Source organism: Rhinatrema bivittatum, chromosome 8, assembly GCF_901001135.1.
Source record: "Rhinatrema bivittatum chromosome 8, aRhiBiv1.1, whole genome shotgun sequence".
In the NCBI taxonomy this organism is placed as follows: Eukaryota; Metazoa; Chordata; class Amphibia; order Gymnophiona; family Rhinatrematidae; genus Rhinatrema; species Rhinatrema bivittatum.
The window spans coordinates 192,935,059-192,959,012 of NC_042622.1; the positions used below are offsets into that span (position 1 = coordinate 192,935,059).

A 23,954-nucleotide genomic window follows, 5' to 3' on the forward strand; every position below is an offset into this window, starting at 1 on the left:
AATCTCTCTCATGCACATTCATTAAGGACATGCTGAAAAACCAACTAAGGGAGGCCTAGGAACTGATTGAAACACTAGTCCTTTTCTATTAAGACTATGGTCTCTCTGCTCTTCTATGGTCAACATAGTAGATGAATGGTTCATAACTGTAAGAGAGCACTTGGTTCACCCACCCAGAAAACAGCAAACAACAGCAGATAAAGTCTGCCCAGCTGAGATTTTTCTACTTTGAGTAGATGAGCATACAACAGCAGCAGCTTTTCTTTAACCATCTCTTCTACTCAGCCTCCCAAACTCCCCCCATCACATCCATCCCAAGTAGGCCCAAAATCGATTAAGTGTGCTGGCCCTCACTACTTCCACAAGTAATCTGAGGCCTTGTTATCTTCACCACAGGATATGTTGTTCACAGTCTTATGACAGGATCACAGCTGAATCTGCCACCACTTTTATGTTTATGTACTTAATATACTGCTTTCCCATAAAAATTGTAAACTGCTTCAGTGTAAATTAACACAACCTATGATTTAAGCTAATAATATAGCATCAGTGTTCTCTTTCCATTTGGGGAGAGAGGAACTGGCAGTTTCCACCTACTCATTTCAGCCTTCCATTTCAACTGGAACCAAAGCTGGGATCCAGAGCCATGAGCCTTCATTTGCAACTTACCTGGGGATTTCTTTCCCCTTATTCTAAATCTCCCTTCCCACTCACTTATCCCAGTCACTCCAGGAACAGTTTTTGGCCAGGGGCCATGTATACCAGGGATCCTTCTAGAACACTGAAGACATGGGTTCTAAATACAGACTCTAGATGCCGTCACTGTGTGATGATAGACTTCCTCACAGAGACTCTGAACGCCGTCTCCGCAGCCAGCTTGGATAATAGAGCACCTAGCCTGGGGATTGAACCCTGGCCTTCCACAATGCCCTTCCAGTCTGCCCAGTTTAGAATCTTGCACTTTGTGGAGACGAGCATCTAAATTCACACATGCTAAAAACAACACCAGCTCCCCCATCTCCCACTGACTGGGCGTATTCCATGTTTTTTCATATCTTATACAACTCCTATTTTTTCCTGAGCTTTTGGAACAATATGCAGCTTGATGAAGCAGCCAATTTTACAGCTCGATTGACTAAAGAAGAAGATTGGCTGGCTTGAATCTCTTAGAAGTGCTTTCGGTTTGGCACAAACAATTGGCGGAAACAGGGAAGATGTCTGCAGTAGCAGGCCTTATTTTTATAGAAGGCACTCTCTAGAGAGCTTCAGATAAAAGAATGCGTGCATTCTTTTATAAAGAAGCTTAAAGCGAGATTTCTCCAATGAGCGTTTGTTGCTTGCAACATTTCTCACTCACCAGGTTGCAATAGACAGTGAGTATAAAGCTCTGTGGCATAGTTTAATTTTGCCTTGCAGGCATGGTTCTAGTTTAATATTTTTGTAATTTATTTTGTGATAATGTCTTTTTTTTGTAACTTGTGTTTAAGTTTTCCAACTTACAGTAGATAAATTGCAAAGACTGAAGTACAGAATGGACTACAATGTCTATACAGAATCATATACAAGAGATACGTCCAACTTTAACATAGCAACAGTGGATTTCTACACACACTAGATCCACCACCGACTGTACTAGTTCAATCTGACAGTGATACAGTTATAACATTGTGAGTTCCCCAATCCCCCCTTCCCCCCCCCCCATCACACCTTTTTCCAAACCCCCCACACTTCTGTCCCGATGAGTCTATAGAAGTCTTGAGGAACCAATCAGTCATGGAACCAACGTAGATCGTGAAGCAAGAAGGATGCTGGCTGGTCAGGTTGTTCACTGTGTGTCTGGGAGCATCTAGATGTCAGATAATAGCTAAGTCTCTTCAGGGTTGAATAAATGTAGCGCATCCCTTATCTTTCCAGGTATCCAAAGTTCTTTAAGCGCTAACGGTGGGCGACAAATATTTATTGAACTTGTCCCAAACAGAGTATGTGATTTGTGATCTTGTCACAGAGGATAACTTAGCTGTCAGGAACTCAAAGGTATACATTTTAACCAACAAGTGAAACCAATGATCCAGATGTGGTATCGAGGCCCCTACCCAGTTTACTAAGACTACTTTTTTCACCACCAAACTAGCTTTTTGAATAAATTTCAGGGTCCGAGGATCAGAGACCATGGGGGCAGAAGTTGAAGTCCCAAACAACCAGAGATTGGGCTCAGCAGGTAGAGATATATCTAAAATCTGACTACAGCTGTCTTGTATGCCTTCCCAGAAAGTGTGAATCTGTGAACAGGCTCAAAAACTGTGGAAGTAGGAAGCACATGAATGTAGACACTTCGGGGCAACTAGGGGAAGGGGCTATTTTTGCCAGGAAAGCCTTAGCGGGGGTTACGTAAAATTGTCTCAGAAATTTAAATTGCAGTTCCCGATAAATGACATTGTCAGAAAGATATGGGATATCCTCAAAACAGTCAAAGTCTTGAAAAGATAAATGGAAGGTTGGCTCTCTCCGCCATGCCTCATACACCTTTTGTAGATCTTCCCATTCCGATGGGGTATGCAGAGCTTTAGCAAAGCGGGCAATGGATGGTTTCTGTTTTCCGTCTCCCAATACAGTACTTTGTAAGGCCAATGTTTGAGAACTCGGTTTTAGGGATGGGACATGAGGTAGAAGGAAGTGTCGAAGTTGCATGTATGCATATGCATCAGAGGCCAGTATGGAGAAGTGTGTCTGCAACTCCTCAAAATTGTACAATTGTCCTTTTGTCTGGGAAATAAATTGATAGCTAAAATTTAAACCTTGTTCCCACCATCTATGGAAAGGAGAAAAGCCTTGGGCCGGGGGGGGGGGGCGGACATCTTATTGTCACACACGCTCAGCAGGGGTGTAAAGTGTGGGGAGAGCGGAGTATGATATAGATGAGACCATGCTTTCCTTCCCGAAGAGACCAAAATTTGGGAGCTGTGGGCAGGAGAAAGTTTTGTGTGTGCTGTGTATAGTAAAAAGTTGAGCGAGGAAGCATCCAGCCAGGCAACCAATTGCCGGGATGGGGTGTAGTAAGAAGTGCCACCCACCCAATCAGCTATGATCCTTAACATGCAGGCTAAATTGTATTGCTTAGATTGGGGCAGTTTGCTCCACTGTGATTAAGGGGCTTTGTTACTATTTTCAGGGAGATCCAAGCTTTCTTTCCATTCCAGAAAAATCTTTGGAGCATTTTCCCCACCATATTGCAATCTTGTCGTGTGACCCAGAGTGGTACCATCTGTAGTACATATAGCCACCTAGGTAGGATTATCATTCTGAAAAGCTGGACTTTACCAAAGAGGGATAGGGATAAGCTCTGCCATTTTCTAAGTAACTGAGAAGTAGATTGTGTTGGAGCACTGAGAGGAGAGGAACACCTTGCTGGTGGCTGAAAGGAATCAGTAAGATTTTGCTTGGGACATTGTCTTTTTTTAAAGTATTGGGGCAAAGTTAACTATTTGGGAATATTATTTAGTGTGTTTGTGTTTTTAATAGTCAGTAAGGCAGTGAATAAACAAGTTAGACTGTTTGTATTTTTAAATAGTCAGTCAATAAGGCAGCTAGTAAGCAGTAGGTAATGTGTTTATTTTTAAAAGTCTGTAAGGCAGCTAGTAAGTAGAACTGAGTTTGTATTTAAAAAGAAAAACCACCCAAAAAGTAGCCAGAAGCTAGAAATAAGCTAGGAGCAGTGTATACCTAAATAAAAAGGTTGTTAAGTTCAGTTACTCACCTTGGAAAGGTGTTGAGGTAGTGTGATTTGATTTGAATAGGTACCAACATTTGTTAATCAAGAGAGCAGTGAGTCACTCTGACTGACTAACTGAAGTTAGACTGTTTGTATTTCCCAACCCTAGCTCATCCTTTAATTTATAGGCAGGTGCCACTTTCACAAAAACCCCCCCAAAAAAAACACAACCCAAAAAACCAACACCGCCAATGCCATGCCGAGTATAGCTTGTTAAAAACCTGAATTATGTTAGGGGTTTGAAGGGGGGAGGTAGGGAAGGGGGAGGGTCACTTCTGTTCTGTATGTATAATGCTAATGATGGCGGGGACCATATTAATAAATATAGGATGTAGAACCATCCAAAGCTCATAGTTCTGGGTCAAACTGAGTCGGAACCCGGGGGACCTAGATAGGTCGGGCATCCGGATCAGAAACGGAGAGGTAATTCTGACTCAAGTAGTGATGCGTTTGGGTGCCATGCTTCCTAAATTTCTACATTTTAACTATGTAAGAAGGATAGAAAACAAATAACAGCATAGTAAGAACCAAACCGATAATCCTGCATCACCAGTCAAGCATATAGTCTGTGCAGAGGCTTTTCCACAAGACACCCCGCAGGGTGTGGTGTTAAAGAATAGCAGTCATGGATGATGAACTGGCAATACCAACATAGCTGGAAACTCTGGATATGAAGTCCAAGTCCCTTCTCCCGGTCTGAAAATGACCTGCATTATGTTGCCCACTATTGCCTCGTCTCATCTGCCATTTCAGTTAGGAAGTACAGGTTAGCGTGAACCGAGAGGGGAGCAAGATAGAAACCACTTAAAGAAGGTGAAAGAACCCGAAACAGTCCAGCTAGAGGCTGGTTCCTTATGGCTATGTGTCTCTGAAGGCCGGTCTCGGCTGCACGAATGGTTCTCGCTGATGCATGCATCATAAAATAAAGATTAGCTGTGTAGCTGTTCCAAAAATTTCATCACTTTGGTCACTGAATCAAAGAATTTTGTCTGATCTAAATGCCAAACCTTCAATCTCGCCGGAAAGTGAAGGGAGAATCTGATTTTCTTTTCAAAGAGCGCGGTGCAGACTGGGGAGAACCCACATTGCATAGCTGACACTCGCGCAGAGAAGTCCCGAAAGATGCGTACCTTTGTAGATTTATAAGTAAGCTCCTGAGCCCTGCGGTAGGCCTGTAAGATAATTTGCTTGTAGGCATAGTTTAGTAGCTTTGCTATGACCACTCTCTGGGCATTGGATCCCACTCCTTCCGTGGGCCCAGCCATTGTGCCCTTTCCACCTGAAGGGCCGGGATGGGGTGTTGGTAATTGTAACATCTCCGGTAGCCATGATTCCAGAAAAGTGCTAAGGTTTTGGTCAGCGATTTCCTCTGGGATGCCTGTGAAGCACAGGTTTGACCGGCACGTTCGATTTTCCAGGTCATCTAACTTAAAGGCTTGCGCCTCCACTGTCTTTTTGAGCACTAGAAGTTTGGCCGTAGTCGCTAGTTGGTCATCCTCAAGTACTGCTACGCGGTCCTCAACTTGTTCAAATCTCGGGTTTATGTCCGCCAGCGTCATCTGTACCTCCGCAATCTGCGATGAGATAGCCACTAGTTTAGCGTCCAGGGCCTCCAGCACTGCTGCTTTGAGATCCTCCGCTATAGAATGGCTGGTGTTCTGGCTGCTCGGTGTTTCCAGTGTGGCCGCCATTTTGGGGTCTGTCGACTTTGTTTTTCTTTGTCCTTCTTACCGGTCCTTAAGGGCATACTGGAGGGAGACTTGTGCATATATGAAGTGATCGGCATATACCCTGCGTTGGGTCTGAGTTTTGCAATGTCGAATGGATTGGAACAGCACCCAGAGCTCCTCAGAACATGTCAGTCTCTGTTCACCGCATCACATGACCCCCATAATGTATGTATGTGTATATATATATATATATATATATATATATATATATATATATATATATATATATATATACACACACACACACACACACACACACACATATATACATTGTACCCTACAGAGAATATTGGACTATGCCAGTTAGAATTTTTATTTAAATAAAACAAGCAATATGACAATGCTCAATACTTCTTTTACAGACTGTTCTTTTTAAACTTTCCTTCAAAAATTTCTAAACATGACTGATTATTGGTATTGTAGTCTAGCTACCAAAAAATGTCCATGATTTTGTGCCGTATATTTGGCATACTAACAGTCTGTAGGAGAGCATATCACCCTCTTCTTGCAAATTAAATAAGCTATTCTTTGCAAATAATTATAGAATTGAATAAGCGATTCTTTTAAACTTTTATCATCCACTATTGTTCTTGCAAATCATAACTATCATCTTTTGTATGAACAAACCACGATGCATGCAAACATCCTGTAATATAGGTTGGGAAGCATTAGGAGTCGTTATAACTTAACTCTTTAACTTGACTAACCATACACTATGTAATCTCCTTTATAGTGGCTGACCAGCTATGAAAGGTGGAATAAAAATTAAAAATTAAATTTTTAACATGATTAAATTTTTTTCTCCAAAATATATAATAATGAAATGCCAGTTCAAAGCCACATCCTATTCATTCTGGCCTCATCAAATTTAAGTGGCGTGTCCTAAAAAATTGAAGGCTTTGCATACTGTTGCCCTTGTGCCATCAGCAAAAACATAAAGGCAACAAAAGAATAACTTTAAAATAAAAATACAACTATTTACTTATTTAATTGCCTTTCCAAATTATGATCAAAGCAATTTACAGTTTAAACATTGATACACTACAATGACATTTCACACCATTAAAATAAATCCATTGGATCTGGATTCATGCATTGTGTCAGAATAAACCAGTGGGGGGAAACATTTCAGTTTTTCGAAGTAATACAGGGAAATGTAGTACTAATGTAATAGTTGTATTAAAATGAAGGAAAAGAGGATGTGAAAAAATGTGTTGTCATGCGAGAGGGACAGTTTTACCACATAATGGGGCTGATGCAATAAATTTGTGCTGAAAGCATAAGGGGATTAGGTAGCGCCTATACAACAGCATTCAACTGCGGGTTAAACAGTGTGCTCGGCTGAGCACATGTAGCCCTGACCTGATCAGCATCAACAGCTCTGCCATCACTATAGACTGAGAAGCAGACATGTAGGCAATTATAGAAAGAAATCATGTACCTTCAGAGAAGCTGAAAGTTCCAAGCTAATATAAGAAACAGTTTCAGCTAAGCCCCTCTGTTGCAGGTGCGAGAAAGAGGAACAGCCTTGTCTAAGGAATAGTATGGTTAAATGCAAGTCCAGAAAGGCAGGAAGAAACTCTATGGTTTAGTGATAAGAAACTGTCTTGAAATAGTATAGCTAAATAATAGAACACAACTCAAACACTGCTCTTTTATTTTTACTCTGATATATTTTAGAAGATAAAACTTTGCTTAAATTGCAAGAGACACTGTAATTAAGAAATGAGGAAGTAGTCACTATAGCTATCTGTAGCTCAGAGAATGAGAAACCATTTTCTCTCTGCCTTAGCAAAACACGATACTGAGAATATGTATATGACTGCAACTGCTGGAGCCATGTCTTTTCCCCCTCTTCTGTATTTCCTGGTTGACCTGGTAGCTGAGTAGTAAAAGAACAAATGGGCTGATACAGTACAGTGCGCGCCGGTGGAGCACACTGTTAGCCCGCGTTTGATGCGCTAGCTTTACCCCTTATTCAGTAAGGGGTAATAATGCGTGGAAAACATGTGTCCAACCCCCCCGAAACTAATAGTGCCCGCAACATGCAAATGCATGTTGATGGCCCTATTAGTTATTCCCGCGCGATACAGAAAGTAAAATGGGCAGCCAAGCCGCACATTTTACTTTCAGAAATTAACGCCTGCCCAATGGCTGGCGTTAATTTCTGCCGGCACCGGGAAAGTGTACAGAAAAGCAGAAAAAAATGCTTTTCTGTACAACCTCCGACTTAATATCATAGCGATAATAAATCGGAGGCCCCAAAATTAAAAAAAATAAATTTTAAATCGGCTGGCGGCCCGCGGGTCGGAAGACGGACGCTCAATTATGCCAGCGTCCGTTTTCTGAACCCGTAGTTGTCAGCGGGTCCGAGAACAGACGCCTGCAAAATTGTGTGTCAGCTGTCAAACCCGCTGACAGCTGCCGCTCCTGTCAAAAAAGAGGCGCTAGGGACGCACTAGTGTCCCTAGCGCCTCTTTTTACTGCGGGCCCTTATTAGCATATTCTTCCCCCTCTGAATCGAACACACAGGAGAGTGGCCTGTGCGCTCGCCCGCTCTCCCATGACTTTTACTGAATCAGCCTGATAGAGAATAAGATTGCATCTGCATCAATCCAGATCCATTCTAAGAAGCATAAAAGGAAATCACAGAGAAATATCGTTCGCACAGATCAAGCAACCAAACATGTGACCGCTTGAGACAACTCCTATGTCCAATATGCTGACCATACCCCACCAAGACCACCTTTTCCAGAGACATTGCTGATAGTTCCAGGGAGATAACTATTCAGAAGAGTGTCTCCTGTATATATTCTCTCTCTTGGGTCATTCTCAATAAATAGTCCTGTATATATTTCATTGCTATCTTTTTATTCTTGTGTGCTACCATATGCATATTTAGTTATTGGTTAGGATAAGATTATCTGATGCTTTGTTATTACATTACTGGTTATATTGCTTAGGATTTTGGGAAGCTTTTACTCTGGGTCATATTACTGCTGTTAGTTTATGTAGGGATAAAGTTTACATATACCTGATCAAACACTAGAGGTCCTATATAATCACAAAGATGTTGCTTATTGTTGTGGCATATATCGTATGCTTATGATCACTGCCTTTTTCAGAAAATATATATACTCATCTGCCAGTATCTCTCCGTATGTGTGTCTTAGTTCTGCCGGGTAATACAAGGCAATGGCCACAATACAGCAGTATGAACAGAAGAGGCAAGCTGACATTTTGGGTAACAGTGCTATCGATTTAAAGTAATCCAGCTCACACATCACCTGCCCTTCACAATATTAAACAGGAGATATATTTTTAAATAGCCAGGTAAGTAAAAACCTTTCCCAATGAGACCTCAGAAATTAACTGCACTTCTTTTATAAAGCACGAGGATGACAGCCCAGTGGCAAGTTCTCAAATCAATCACCAACAGGCCGATACAGTAAAGTCTGCGGGAGAGCGGGCAAACGCTCACTCTCCTGTGCGCGCGATTCACGATGCAAATTAGGCCCGGCGGTAAAAACAGGCAAAAGGAGGCGCTAGGGACACTAGCGCGTCCCTAGCTCCTCCTTTTGGACCGGAGCAGCGGCCGTCAGCGGGTTTGACAGCCGAGGCTCAATTTTGCCGGTGTCGGTTCTCGAGCCCCCTGACAGCCACAGGTTCGGAAACCGGACGCCGGCAAAATTGAGCATCCGGTTTATGACCCGCAAGCTGACATTTTTTTTTTTTTTTACTTTTGGTAACTTTCGGGACCTCCGACTTTGCTGCCTTTTCATAGGTAAGGTTGTTGCTGTTTGAATTCTGGGAGTTTGGGCCATTTTAGTAAGGAAGGTTTGCAATATGCAGTAGGTTATGAGTGACTTTTTTTTTTTTTTTTGCAGCAATTTGTGTTACTTTACTTACCTGCCTGGGGTTTGTGTCACTGTTACTATGTTTGTATGGTGAGTAGGGAAGAAGCATCCCAATTCATCCCACCCAGCGAACCTTTTCAGAGACTACATTCAGTCTAAGAAGTAGTAGTGTGTATACTTGCTGTGGGCATCTTCTGCACATATAATCCTGGAAGGATGTTTTTGTAAGATCAGCATGATTCTCAGACTGTTGTAAATGGTTCTGTGGATACTATGTTTCATTATTAAGGATAGGTTTTGTATTGTTTAGGGTGGGATATTTTGCTTCACGTTTAGAGTTTTTAACCTTTGATAAGGGTGTGGGTGGATGTGTGTGAGTGTAAGTGATTTTAGATAATTGAGACTTCAATTCATTTTAACAATACAAAAACATGAGGTTTGCTTAAAAGTTTTTTTTTGAGATATAAAAATTATTTTGGCTGTGATGTTTGAATATATATAACATTTGTGAATTAAGGATACTGGGGCTTTTTTAAATGTATATAAAACTTATTCATGTCCTGGTCCACAATTTTAGATGGCTTGCCATTATATATATATATATTCTATATCTAATCTATTTATTTATCCCACCCCCTCTACCCTGCATGGGAGGGTGGCCCATGGTTATGAAAGTTAATGCCCCTCCCATGCAGGGTAGAGTGGGTGGGATGCAAGGCTGAATGTTCACCTGAGTACCTAATACCCTTGTAGCGGCCCAGATACTGCGGAAGCAGCACATACAGCTCCTAGCGTGGGGGGAGGGAAGAGGGGGAAGGGCAGGGAGAATTACTGTCATCACCCAAGGATGGCCATCTAATGGCAGGATTTACGGTCCATGATTGCAAGCTTCCGGAAGGAGTCATAGTATATGGTCCCTAATAAAAGGGCTTTTGCTGCAATGACTGGACAAGATAAGTGGTGAGGAGAAGAAATATACAAAAGGTGAAAATCCCCAGCTAGCTGCGAATGAAGGCTCTCTGTGCCAGGATACCATCCTTTAGTGTGACTGAGCTGAAGGCCCAAAGGATCAGGAAGACACTGCTAAGCCAAAACCCCTTCCCCCCCATCACAAATAAAACACACTTGGGACCTTTTCAGAACTTCAATATCTATTCTATGGAAGTAATTCTTGGCTTAAGGCCTCTCGCTCTCTGTACCAGTTTATTTCCTAAAATTGTGAACGTTACCTAATTTGCTATCTTCTCCCTTCTCATACACAGTATTATGCACACAGACAGCGCCACAAAACACACATTCTGCCTATACAAACATTTGCATGTTACACCAATAACGCGCTCACAATAAAAAAAAAAAAAATCCACCTCATATAAATTCAAATACAATTTAACAAGTTGAAATAACTGAACTGTAGCTCTCTTTCCCTGAAGCTAAATCAAGTGTGTATCATCGCCATGCCCAGGATATGATAGCCTGAGACTCCTGTAAATATAATCAAGGCACCTGCTGCGCTCATCACACAATATGCTAGAGGCGTGCAAGCAGACTTCCTCCTGCATCTATCTGAAAAAGTCACAGCGGGCTGTAAAGGATTCTCGCCTCGCAGAGGATTTCACCATGGCAGAAAGCTATTCCAGCAGCGACTGAATGTGAAGCGTTTTCAGCACTGCTGCCATGCTGAATGAAGTGAGCTATCAAACTCACCAGCAGAGTAAAAATTACTTCTGACCCACCAGCCAGGATATTACAGGTAATTTTAGTAAGTTTACTCACTTATTTGCAAAAAATAAAAAAAAAATTATCTTATTGCCAATTTGTCATCCAATTTACAGCTAAGCAAGCATCAAACACTTCATGTCAGGATTTGCACAAGTCAAAAATTGAGAAGATATTCAATTAAGCGAAACTGCACATGGATATAAGAAGTGAAAAGTACCAGACAGGAAGCACTGAATGTGTCTGTCTGTTTGTTCGCTCAGACAATGTCAATTTCGGTCAGGTCTTTGACACACCTACAATACTGAAGCCATTTCTTAGCAATACCTACCGCCTCATTTACCATAAAACCACATTATTGAGTGGTTTAAAAAAAAAGAAAAGGATTAAACCGTTCAAAGACTTCTCTGCTGCATTTGTCAATCAGGCGGCTTTTTATTGCTGCTTCCAACAGATCTTTACACTTTAAAGGGTCAATTAGTTTGCAACCTGCTAGGTCATCAGTGCACACAAGAGATTAAAATTTACCACCAGGAATCAACTGAAGGGGCACAAAACACAACAGCCTCTTTCATACCTGGTTAAATGCTAGGAGGGAGGGAATTTCAGCCATTGCTCCACAGCGCCACTTACTGGCCAGGCGCGGTGCGTGCGTGCGCATACAGGAATTTGAATGGACCAAGATGTTGTTATGCCTTTTGTAGCTCCAAATATTTACCGCTGTGAGCGCCTCTCAGATCCGATGCATGGGCTTTGAACTGAAAGGCCACACGTTTTTACACTCACGACCGTCATACTGCTTTGCACTAACTCTATTCCTTTGTGTTACTTTCACTCTGTTCTGCATACTTTAATGCCTCAAGAACAGAGGAATATTTTTCCTTATAAACAAGTAAGTGTGGGAGCCTACTTCACCCCCCACTGTAAGATAGGGAGTAAAGGACAGGAGATAAACATATCTACCATGCTTGCTCGGTGACGAATGGAATAACGCTCATAAAAGCTTCTGAAAGAGGAGATGCAGTTAGCATTCCATTAGCAACAGACATTAAATCGAAAAAAAAAAAACCCAGTGTTAAACATTCCCCCTTCCACTCCCCCAAAATAAGTTATCTGATGGCATAGTACTGGGGTACTAATTTACACTCCGCAGTCTAAGCTGCGCTTAACATTTAAGGACATGCCGTACTGCAGCCAACTACTACATGTGGCTAGCTCCAAAGCTACAGGGTGAAAGCCTACGGTGACAGGGAAGAGTTTAAAGCACATATGGACAACACTAGTACAAAATCAAAATTACCCAGGCAAAGAGGAAGAGTATAAAGTAGTATGTTACATACTTCTGACCTCAAGCTATTGCTTTCTGTCTTAATCGCACTTGGGACGCCTCCGCCCCCCGGTGCTATGAATAAAGCCAACTTTATCCAACTGAAGTATGTTTTCCCTACTGTGACAAACAAACCTAACCTAAACAGTCTCTCAGAATCTCCACCTGGTTCAACTAAGGGAGGTACTTTAAAACAGGAGGGGCTGAAACTGGTCTTCAGACCATCCCACCCCTAATGAATATGCATGAGATATATTGGCATGCTCTTCCTCCAATGCATCTCATGCCTACTCATCAGGGAGATGCTAAAAACCTGACTGGGGTACTCACCACACCCCATCCCCCAAGTCAACAACACCATCATACAGCTCAATAGTAGAGCTCTTAGCCTCCTAAAATTTTAAACCAGGCGATGGAAGATCAAATATAAAGACCTTGGCTTAGAAGAACAAGCTGTAAACACGGTTGGGCAGCAGCAGCTGTGGCTCTCGTGCAAAATACTGAAAGCTGGGGACGCGTGAACTCCAAAGTCCCTGAATCTGTGTATGTTCTGCCATCTCCCCCTCACTCTGCATCAGAAAATAACAAGGCTGTACCCAAGAGACATATGAGTAATACCAGCACCTCCCACACCAGGAGACAAGAGCTATTTGGCTTGTGTTCCAGCTGTCGGCACCCATCTTGTCTCAGTGCGTTCCTTCATCCAGGTCCTAATTTACAAAAGAAGACAAAATATCCTAACACACATGAAGGCATTCACTGCTGTTTGCTGAATTAGGGGTCCCTGCCCTTAACGCTTAGCCTACAGAACAGAGATATAATTATATTCTTTATCACAGCAATAACTGCTGGTAATTGCACCTCATGAAAATGCAAGTTAAAATCGGAGAAGGGGAACTTATTTCATGAGGATAAGAAAATTCTGTGCATTCAAATCTGGCAGCTTTTTCATTTTCTTCAGATGTTTAAAAACATTGTGTAAGGTTCTATTTAGAATTTAAAAAAACAGGAGGAAGTGACGTCATCCTAAGAGATGGCAGCTTGAAACGAGGGCTCCTCCAAGTGCCGAGCGTCTTTCTTCCACCTCCGCTTCTTTAGCTCCCCGAAACTTGAGATTTGCAGCGAACCCGATACTGGATGAGAAGTTGATGCCGCTGCCGAAGAAACCCGTGGATTTTCAGCGGTTTTCCTTCCGTAAACAGCCCAAATCCTCCGAGCCTGCTTTGCCCAAGATGGCGGCCGCGGGTGCAGCCACCGAGGAGGGGGCTGAATCTGCAGAGGACCGCATGGTGCTCGGACAGGAGGAGGAGGCGATCCCGACTAGAGCAGAATTTCGCTCCTGGTTCTGTGACTTAAGGCTCGATATGAAAAATGATAAAAGGGACATAATGTCTGCTATACAGGAGATGAAGGAGGATATGGGGGACATAGGGCGCCGCATCGATGAAATGGAAACCCAAGTGGAATCCCATGAGGAGGACTTAAAATCCTTAGGCTCAGCTATGAAGGGGCTACAACAGAATTATGATGATCTGACCCTTAAAATAGAAGACCTAGAAAATAGGTCAAGGCGCAATAATTTACGCTTCCGTGGGATTCCGGACTCCAAGGATAGGGAGGACTGTACTGATATCATACAACAAATTTGTGCCTCACTGTTAACTGAGCATATGCCGGCTGAAACAGGGCAGGAACCGGTGAGACTCGATAGGGCGCATAGAGCGCTGGGACAACAATTGCAATCTCAAGGGAGAGACATTATTGTGTGTTTCCACAATTTCCTGGATAAAGAGAAGATTTTTAATCTGGCGCGGAAACACAAGAACTTACAATGGAATGGAGCACAGGTTAGCATTTATGCTGATCTGGCTGCCAGCACGCTCCGTAAAAGGCAGGAATTGCGACCTATCACAGCTCTCTTGAGGCGGGATGAGGTCCGCTATAGATGGCTGTATCCATTCGGCCTCCAATTTACCAAGGCGGGGACTACACACCGGATTCGAAACATGGCGGAAGCGGCCAAAATCCTGGCGGACGCGGGATATCCGGATCAAGACATCAAAAACTCGACACCAAAGCCGGAGGTGCGGAAGCCGGACAGACCGCGATGGCAGCGAGTATCCAGAGGTGATCGTCGGCTCACCAGACATTCCCCGGGTCTAGCTGAGACCATGGACAATACCTGATTGAGCGGCTGCAAGCCTTTTGTTTAATTTTATATTCTCACTAACACACGGACTTGAGATGGTGTGATGAGCTGGTGTGGTGAGCAGGTTAAGTTTCACTATTGTGAGAAGTTTCGTTGGTTTTGGGGTTCTGTTATAATGTTGTTCTTCAAGTTCAGAATTTATGGGCTGTTATGAGTATTTACAACTGTTCAGAGCGGAGGGGGAGGGGGTGCTCGACCTGGGACGCGAGGTGAGCCCAAGTTGATTTCCTCCCATGCTAAATATCCGATTTCCCTTTGAGGATTTCGGTCTGGAGGGGTGGGGGGCGGGTAGGGAGGGGGAGGGAGTAGGGATGAGCAGTGGGGAGCGGGATCTCCCTATTACAGACCTCTTATTCTTTGTATATTTTTCTCTGTGGGTATGGTTGCGGCTATATGTCTATAGGGGTGTATCTCAACATGGCCAACAAGTACACGGGATGGTCACTAGGCGACGCCTTTTGGCATGGAGGGATGATGGCGGTTTGCGGCAGCTGCTACGGTCTTTGGAATTGATAGATTTCCTATGGCAGATATTAAGATAATCTCCTTGAATGTCAGGGGTCTAAATTCCCCGCATAAGAGGAAAGCTCTATTCCAGGAGCTTGCCAGACAAAATGCTCCTATTGCCCTCATCCAGGAATCTCATTTGAAAAATAGCCATGTAAAATATATGAGATCTGCCCAGTATCCTGTACAGTATTGGGCGGGGGTAGCCAAAGACTCCAAATATGCAGGGGTGGGGATATTGTTTCGGAGAGACTTAGTGTTTGCCGAGGTTCACTGCGAGCGAGCCTCTGATGGCAGATACATTGTGGTTGTTATTGATGTGGGTGGGTACAAATATAGCGTGGCTTCTGTGTATGCACCTAACCAAGAACAAGCATTATTCTTTAAGGATCTCAATGCTCTGTTGAAAAAAGTGGTGGTGGGCCCACTCATAATGGGAGGGGATTTCAACATCACCCTGAATCCTTCCTTGGATAATTCTAGGGGAACAGCAGGAGCTTCCAAACATGGTCGGATAGCTTTGAAACAGTTAATGGGGGATTTTAATGTAGTAGATGTCTGGCGTGCCAGATACCCCAAATCTAGGAATTTTAGCTATTTTTCGAGGCCACATAATACATATTCGCGTATTGACATGATTTTGGTGGATAAAGGAATTCTAAATAATGTCCTTGCTGTGGACATAGATCCCATTACATGGTCCGATCATAGCCCCATTTGGGTAAAAATGGATCTTCAGTTTTTTGACCGGGGACAATTATACTGGAAACTTAATGACTCACTCCTTGATGACAAAGATTTTGTCCATAAAATGGAGTCGGTCCTTGCCAATTACCTGTTAGATAACGACAATGGGGACACACCCCAAAGCATGGTCTGGGCGGGTCTTAAGGCTGTGGCTAGAGGTCACTTGATTTCGAGGGCTGCTTTTCTTAAAAAGAGTCTAAGGCGTGAGAGAGATACTGTGCTGGCACAGGTTCAGAGGACTGAGAAGCTGCATAAACAACACCCAACGCAGGCACATTGGAGAGCTTTGGTGGTAGGGAGGGAGAAGCTGGCTAACATAGATGCACACAAAATAGCTTTCCAACTAGAGCTTCTAAAACAAAAATTTTTCGAAGGAGGAGATAAGGCTGGGAAGCTTTTAGCGCAGAGGCTCCGAAAGCGTCAATCCCAAAACAATATCTCTAAAATTAAGGATCCACAAGGGAATCTTTTAACGACCAGTAAGGACATTAGACAGAGATTTATTGATTTTTATACTACTTTGTATAGCAGGGAACGGTCTATTGACGATGTTAATATTGATCGGTTTCTTCAGAGTTTAGATATCCCTGGATTGTCCACGGCTACTTGTGAACATCTAGACAAGGAAATCACTACACTTGAGGTGACGCAGGCTATTCAACAACTGAAATTAGGGAAATCACCTGGCCTGGATGGCTATACAGCCAAATTTTATAAAACCTTTCGCACATGATTGGTAGGCCCGCTTACTAAAATGTTTAATGCTTTGAGGGATGGAGATGTGATTCCTGAGGATACTAACACTGCGGGTATCACTATATTGGTGAAGCCAGGGAGGGACCCCTCTGTATGCGGATCGTACCGCCCCATCTCTTTGATTAACCTCGATCTGAAGATCTTGGCAAAAATCTTAGCGGATAGATTGAAAGGGGTGGTAGGGGAGCTGGTGCATCCAGATCAATCTGGTTTTATCCCTGGCCGTATGGCGTCTGATAACGTCAGGAAGGCTGTAGATTTTATGTGGTGGGCTCGGCAGCAGGCTATTCCAGCGTTACTGTTGACCATTGACGCGGAAAAGGCGTTTGACCTAGTCCATTGGCCCTATTTATTTAAGATTCTAGAAAAAATGCAGGTCGGGCCATTATATCGACAGTGGATTGCGAAGCTTTATGATTCCCCTCGGGCACGTTTAAAAGTAAATGGTGGTTATACTGACTCGTTCCCAGTACAGAGGGGGACGCGTCAGGGGTGCCCACTGTCCCCTTTACTTTTTGCCTTGTTTTTAGAGCCGCTGGCCATTGCAATCCGGAATAATCCTAACATCCATGGCACACACATTGCGGGGGTCTCCTCAAAAATGGCATTGTTTGCCGATGATATTCTGTTCACTATCACAGACCCCACGAACTCGTTACCTGAAATTACTACTGAGATCTCGAGATTTAGCCTAGTTTCAGGGTTCCGTATTAATTGGGATAAGTCCGAGGTTCTTAATCTCACAGTGCCACCTGAACTAGCCGGTCACCTGCGCACAGCATATGCCTTTAAATGGCCCAATACTAAGATTAAATATCTGGGAATTTATCTGGGAAAACTTGAGGAGCTATTTCTTCTAAATTATACCCCTCTGTTAAGTACTATATACAAGGACATGGAAGAATGGGACAGATATCATATTTCCTGGCTAGGCCGAATAGCAGTGGTGAAAATGAATGTTCTTCCCCGGATATTATATCTTTTTCAAACTTTACCACTCCTGATCCCCCACAGGCAGATTGCAAAGTGGCAGGTCCGTTTGCAGAAATATATATGGCAAGGGCGTCACCCCAGGATATCTAGGGCCATCTTGTATAGGTCTAAAGGGCAGGGGGGCCTGGGAGTTCCAAATTTATCCTGGTACTATGCCTCGGCTCAGCTTCGAGGTATTTTGGAATGGCATAAGACTCCCATAATTAAGACTTGGGTGAAATTGGAACAAGCAATGGTGGGGACTATGCCCTTAGCGGCTCTGCCTTGGCAACCTGCTAGTACATGGCTTCCTTTCAATTTGAAACCCCTTCCTTTGCAGACCACTTTAGTGGTATGGGATAAGTGGCGGAAGCTCCTGATTGGTGGCAAGAAATATTCCATATTATCGCATCTTTTTTCTAATCTTAAATTTTTGCCGGGGTTGGGGCCTCGGGCTTTTACCAAGTGGAAAGATAAGAACATACTAAATATCCTCCACATCTGGGAATCCCAGAAGGTGCTACCTTTCTCAGACTTATGCAGTCGATATGATCTCCCCCAAAGTGAATATTTCCATTATTTCCAACTTCGACACTTTTTGGCTACCTCAGAGATCCAAGCTGACCTGCGGACAGGGGCTACCTTTTTTGAGGGACTTTGCAGGGGAGCCAATAAAGTGCAAAGAGCAGTCTCTAGGCTGTATGGGTTTCTCAACTCCGATATAACACATAAACCCCATTTTGTACAATCTTGGGAAGTCGATCTCGGCAAGACAGGAGACTTGGAGGATTGGAAAGCCATTTATTCAGGTATGGGTAGAGGGTTGATAGCTTCACACTTAACAGAAAATTGTTACAAGTTACTATACAGGTGGCATAGAAGTCCATCCTACTTACATAAATTATATCCGTCTAGGTCTGCAATTTGTTGGAAGGGGTGTCAGCAAGTTGGTACGTATATACATATGTGGTGGTATTGCCCTTTGATCCAACAATTGTGGACAGGGGTCCATGGCTGGATACAGGAACTGTGTCCAGATTTTCCAACTTTGTCAGTTGGTCGAAGTCTACTTTATGTTACAGATGCTTTGCAACCCATTTCTCCGAGAGGATTGGATTACTATATCTTAGTGGCGGCTCGCTGTGTGGTTGCTAGACATTGGGGAACTATACAAGTTCCTGCTTTAAAAGAGGTGCAGGACAAGGTCTCCATGATATACAAGCTTAGCAAAATTACTGCCTGTAAAAATAAATCTCTACTATCCTTTCAAAAACGTTGGCAACCATATATAGTGTGGCAGGCTAAGACACAACAGTAAGGTACAGATGTTTGATACACAACTTTTATATTTCACTTCTAGAAATCGCAATTTTAAGGTCTGTAGTAGGGGAGGGGAGGGGAAGGGGGAAGAGGGGGTTGGGGAACAGAAGACGGTGGGACAAGGAAAACGGGGTGAACTGTATGCGTAATGTACACAGACTGTTATGATTGTAATTCTTCTGATATCCTTTGTCAGTTGCTACCTGTTCTGTATTCGGCTGATGCAGCTGTACGATGTAATGTTGTTGTTTTTGCAATTTACTCCAAATAAAAATTTTTCAATACAAAAAAAAAAAAGAATTTAAAAAAACAAAACAAACAAAACAAACAAAAAAAAAAAAAAAAACCTTTCAGTAAAACTCCCTTTTGTTGCATCTGGAAAGTTTCTACAGCAAACATGTACTTTAAAAATTAAGGATCCAATGTACTAAGCATTATTTCCATAGAAACAAGAAGGGAAAATGTCTTTAGTACATTGGGACCTTAAGATTGCAGAAAGCGCGCTGACACTGCAGCGGAACACCAGTCCATCGGGCCAATACAGTAACAAATGCGGGAGAGCCGGTGCTCCGTGCTGAGCGCCCCCTCACCCCATGCACGCCCAAGCACCTCTCCTGGGCGCGCAATTCTGTATTTAAATGAGGTGGTGCACTAACAAGGAGGCACTAGGGACAATAGCGCATCCCTAGCACCTCCTTATTAGCAGTAGAGATGGCCGTCAGCGGGTCCGACAACCGACGCTCTATTTTACTGGCATCAGTTTCCCAACCCGGTGACAGCCACGGGTTAGGAAAATGGATGCCAGGAAAATAGAGCGTCCATTTTTCTAACCCGCTGACCAACAGGCAGTTTTTTTTGTAAGCTTTGGTTCCTCCAATTTAATATCACTAGGATATTAAGTCGGAGGGTGTACAGAAAAGCAGTATTTTCTGCTTTTCTGTACACTTTACCGGGTTGCTTGGCCGCACATTTTACTGTCAGTATTCCAGAGATTAACTAATAGCCTCATCAACATGCATTTGCATGTGATGAATGCTATTAGTTTTCAGGGGGGTGGGATTGGCTGTGCATTTGATGCGCTAAACCCCTTACTGTATAAGGGGTAACAGATGCATTTCAAAAACGCGCAGCCAATTGCAGGGTAAACAGTGCACTTAGCCGAGCGCACCTTACTGTATCGGCCAAATTAAGTCCTTAAACAGATGGCCGGGCTCCTGTACACTCCATTCAGGGCAGCCATCTCCATTTTTCAGCAGCTGTGCCAGCACACTCTGCATCAGGTTTGGCATATTGACCTTTCTGTTGATTTACTGCGCAAAGGAACATGTTTCTCCACAGCTCACGCTGGCACGATCAATACCCGAACATCAGCATCTCCTAGCAGAGTATCAAATGGGAATCTCTGCTTTCTCACGCCCTGTGCGTCACTCGATTGTCTCATCAATGCTTCAAAGCGGTAGAGGCTATATTCAGCAATACGTTTGATATCATGCTCCGTAACCAACAAGTTATCCAAAAAGCAAACAGCTGGTCCCAAAACTGCGACTTGAAGATTCAGGATACTAATGAAAGCAGATGGATTGTCCCGTAAAGAGATAGTGATCTTAATGGGGAAAATAAGTCACGCAAAACAAACAAAACAAAAAAAAAACAAAAAACACTGGCAAAACCAGCCAGCATGCAACTGGTGGTTACAGCAGCAGGCTGAGAACAAGTAAAGCCAGAGATCAAATCCCACTTCTCTCACTAAGGCTCCTTGTAACCTTGGGTAACTCACTTCATCCTCCATTGCTTCATGTACAGCTTAGATTGTAAGCGCTCCTGGGCAGAGACCTACCTACTGCACCTGAATTCGTAATTCACTTTAAGTTCAAATGTGAAAAGGTAATTAAATCTTAACAAAAAAAAAAAAACAAACCCCACCTACCTACTATTTTGCAGCATGGTTATATATGACATACTGGTTGACAGCGATTAAACATTTATATTTAAAAAATGTATTACTGACAGATATTTGTTTACATCAGTGTCATAAATCCATAAAAATCACTCTCATTGAGAGTCCTCAAGAGGGGGGTCTATATTTTTCAAACAAGTTACCATCAAAATTTAGCTGTTCTCTCTCAAGTTATGCAGTGAAATAATCAAATACAGTAATCATAAATTTTTTTATCTAGCTATAAAATACAAGTAGCATTGCTCATGCTCTGCTAGTATCTATAAACGTATTGCCTAGATAGTTTTACCCCTACTCAAAGCTCAGTAGAAAAAAAGGAGGCAGTATCGCCCCTGTATCAGTCTCTGGTGAGACCTCATTTGGAATACTGGGTACAATTCTGGAGACCGCACCTTAGGACATAAACAGGATGCAGTCTGTCCACATAGTTTACCATTTCAGTAGCCACTCTCTGTTTTAAAACCTATGGGAACAGACAAAGATCTAAACATGTATACCCTAGAGCAGTGATGGCGAACTCCAGTCCTCGAGTGCCACAAACAGGCCAGGTTTTCAGGATATCTACAATTAATATGCATGAGAAAGACTAGAGGCAGTGCATGCAAATCTATCTCATGCATATTCATTGTGGATATCCTGAAAACCTGGCCTGTTTGTGGCACTCAAGGACTGGAGTTCACCATCACTGCCCTAGAAGAAAGGCAAGAGAGGGGAGACAGGATAGACACATTTAAATACCTACAAGGTTTCCATGCATAGGAGGTGAGCCCTCTTTCAATGGAAAGGAGGCTCTGGAATGAGAGGTCATGGGCTGAGGATGAAAGGGGGGTACTCTCAGACACAACCTAAGGAAGTACTTGTTTACAGAAAGGGTGGTGGAGACATGGAACAGCCTCTCAGTAAATGTGGTGGAGACAAGGACAGTATTTGAATTCAAGAAAGCAGGGGACAAGCACATGGGGATCTCAGAGCGTGGAAGGGCTTGTACAGCTGAGCAGTAGGTGTGGACAGGCTGACTAAAAAGAGGCCACATGGTCTTTTTCTGTCATCACATTTCTGTGTTTCTAAATCTTCACACATTATTTAAATCCTTTTAAACTGTATCTTCTCCTTAGAAGCCCCTTCAGCCACTCTTACTTCTTCATAAGACACTTATCTCGAGCTTTGCTGTCACATCTGAAGAAGGGACCTATACGGTGTTGAAAAATGTCCCTGATAAAATCATTGTATTATTTTTAAGTTGGCCCAATTAAACAAAAAAACAAAAAACCTACCAAGAATCCAGCCAATAAACAAATACAGTTCTGTTTGTTTCATTTCCCATGGGATGGTTCTCCCTTTTTAAAAATTACATTAAAAGTATGCACTGCTAAGAATAAATCAAAACCACAAACCTTTCCCTGGTTTTACACACAAAATATAAAAAGCTATTTTTGCTCATTTATGGCTCACTTTTCTTCTTCTGGTTTTATTTCTTGTCAGATATGTATTGTATTATTTTATGACGTTTTCTGACCAACATTGCATTCTTAAGGTTTGTATCACACGCTGGACATAGTTGGTGGTAAAACGTCATAAATAAATACTATTTTGCTTAAATTTGGGGAACAGAAGGCATGCATGCCCCTTTTGTTAACATAGGTCACTATTTTTTAGTTAATTTGCGCCCAAATCTCCGTTCCCCAATAAGGATCAGCACATCAGTACCCTGACTCACCTGGCACGAGAAGCTTACAAAAGCTTTACACGATCTTATTTTTACAGAAATAAGAACGAAAAGCCTAAAAGGGGAAATGAAAGCGTATGTAATAACTCCTACTTTGCAGAATTTCAAGCACAGTAATTTAAAATAAAAAAAAAGAGTTTAGGGGTTTTTGACCCAACATTTTCCTCCTGTTTCTCTGCGCATCGAGCTCTACTGGAAACGGCCTCCGACTGGTGCAATGAGCCTTCGTTCTCAACTAACCGGGAATGAAGCCACCTATTTGTATACCTGCCTTGCAGCTCAGCCCAGCCATCACACTCCCTGCCAGAGGCCACAGACCACGATGGCCATCCCCCCAGAAACCAGCAAACACAGACCTTACGTCTGGTCATGAGGTGTTGCCATCGCACAGAGGCTGAGACTTGCCTCCCCGAAGGGGGGGCTCGTGAACCCATCCCCTCCACAGCATATCCAGGGAACAGGAGACCTGACCTGGGAAATCAAACATACCGCATGCTACCGAGCCAGCAGGCCAGCCACAAAAGAAAAGGCTCTAATGCTTCCTTATCCATTAACAGGAAGATGCTTAGAGGTTCAGATGCAAAGGCATTTATAGCCAGATAACTTTAAGTTAACCAGATAACGCCTTTTGAAAATCTAGAGTACTTATCCAGCTAAAATGTAGCCAGATTAAAAAAAAAAAAAACCACCCCCCATTCTAGGGCAGATCAAAAAGTTATCCAGCTAACTGAAGCCAATATTGTGCTTTATCTGGCTAATATAGCCAGATAACTTAAGGACTGCCTCAAACAGTCCTAAAATGTAAGACTTAACAGGCCAGATTCAAATGAATATAGCCAGGTAAGTGCCAACCGCATTAAAAAATAAATAAATATGTGGGAAATATGCGCTTGCCAGCAAGCCATTTCAGGGTTTAAACACTAACTTCCCTTCTCCCTGACATTTGCCTGAATAAAAGCATCACTTGTGCTTAAGTCTCTGCCTGGGAAAGGATACCTGTTGGCCCTGAATTCCTGGGGGAGGGGCTGGGTTTTCCCTAGTCAGAGGCAGGACAAAGTCAGGAGGTATAGATTTCAGCAGCCAATGAAATGATCCGTGCACACCCCCTGAGCCAAAGCCAATGGTGTAATGACTCTTCTGTTGCTATGGGAAAGTAGCCAATCATGTAATGACACATCATCTGCCTTTGTATGAATGTACAATAAAAGGGAGAGGCTCGGGAGGACAAACCCTCTTTGCCTTCTCTCTTCCTGCCTGCGATGAAAGCTGTCCTGATGCCTATTCATTACTGCTACATAAATAAATAAAATAAAATGGGGTGCGGGTCTAATGCTCCGAATACCAGACCCCTACCCAATATG

At 43.0% G+C, this 23,954-nt stretch overlaps 1 protein-coding gene across 1 annotated transcript in view; it reads right to left on the minus strand.

The window, feature by feature from the left end:
* Positions 1–23,954, minus strand: part of LOC115096939 (S-adenosyl-L-methionine-dependent tRNA 4-demethylwyosine synthase-like) — a 279,452-nt gene that overhangs the window by 144,889 nt on the left and 110,609 nt on the right. The window lies entirely within an intron of this gene.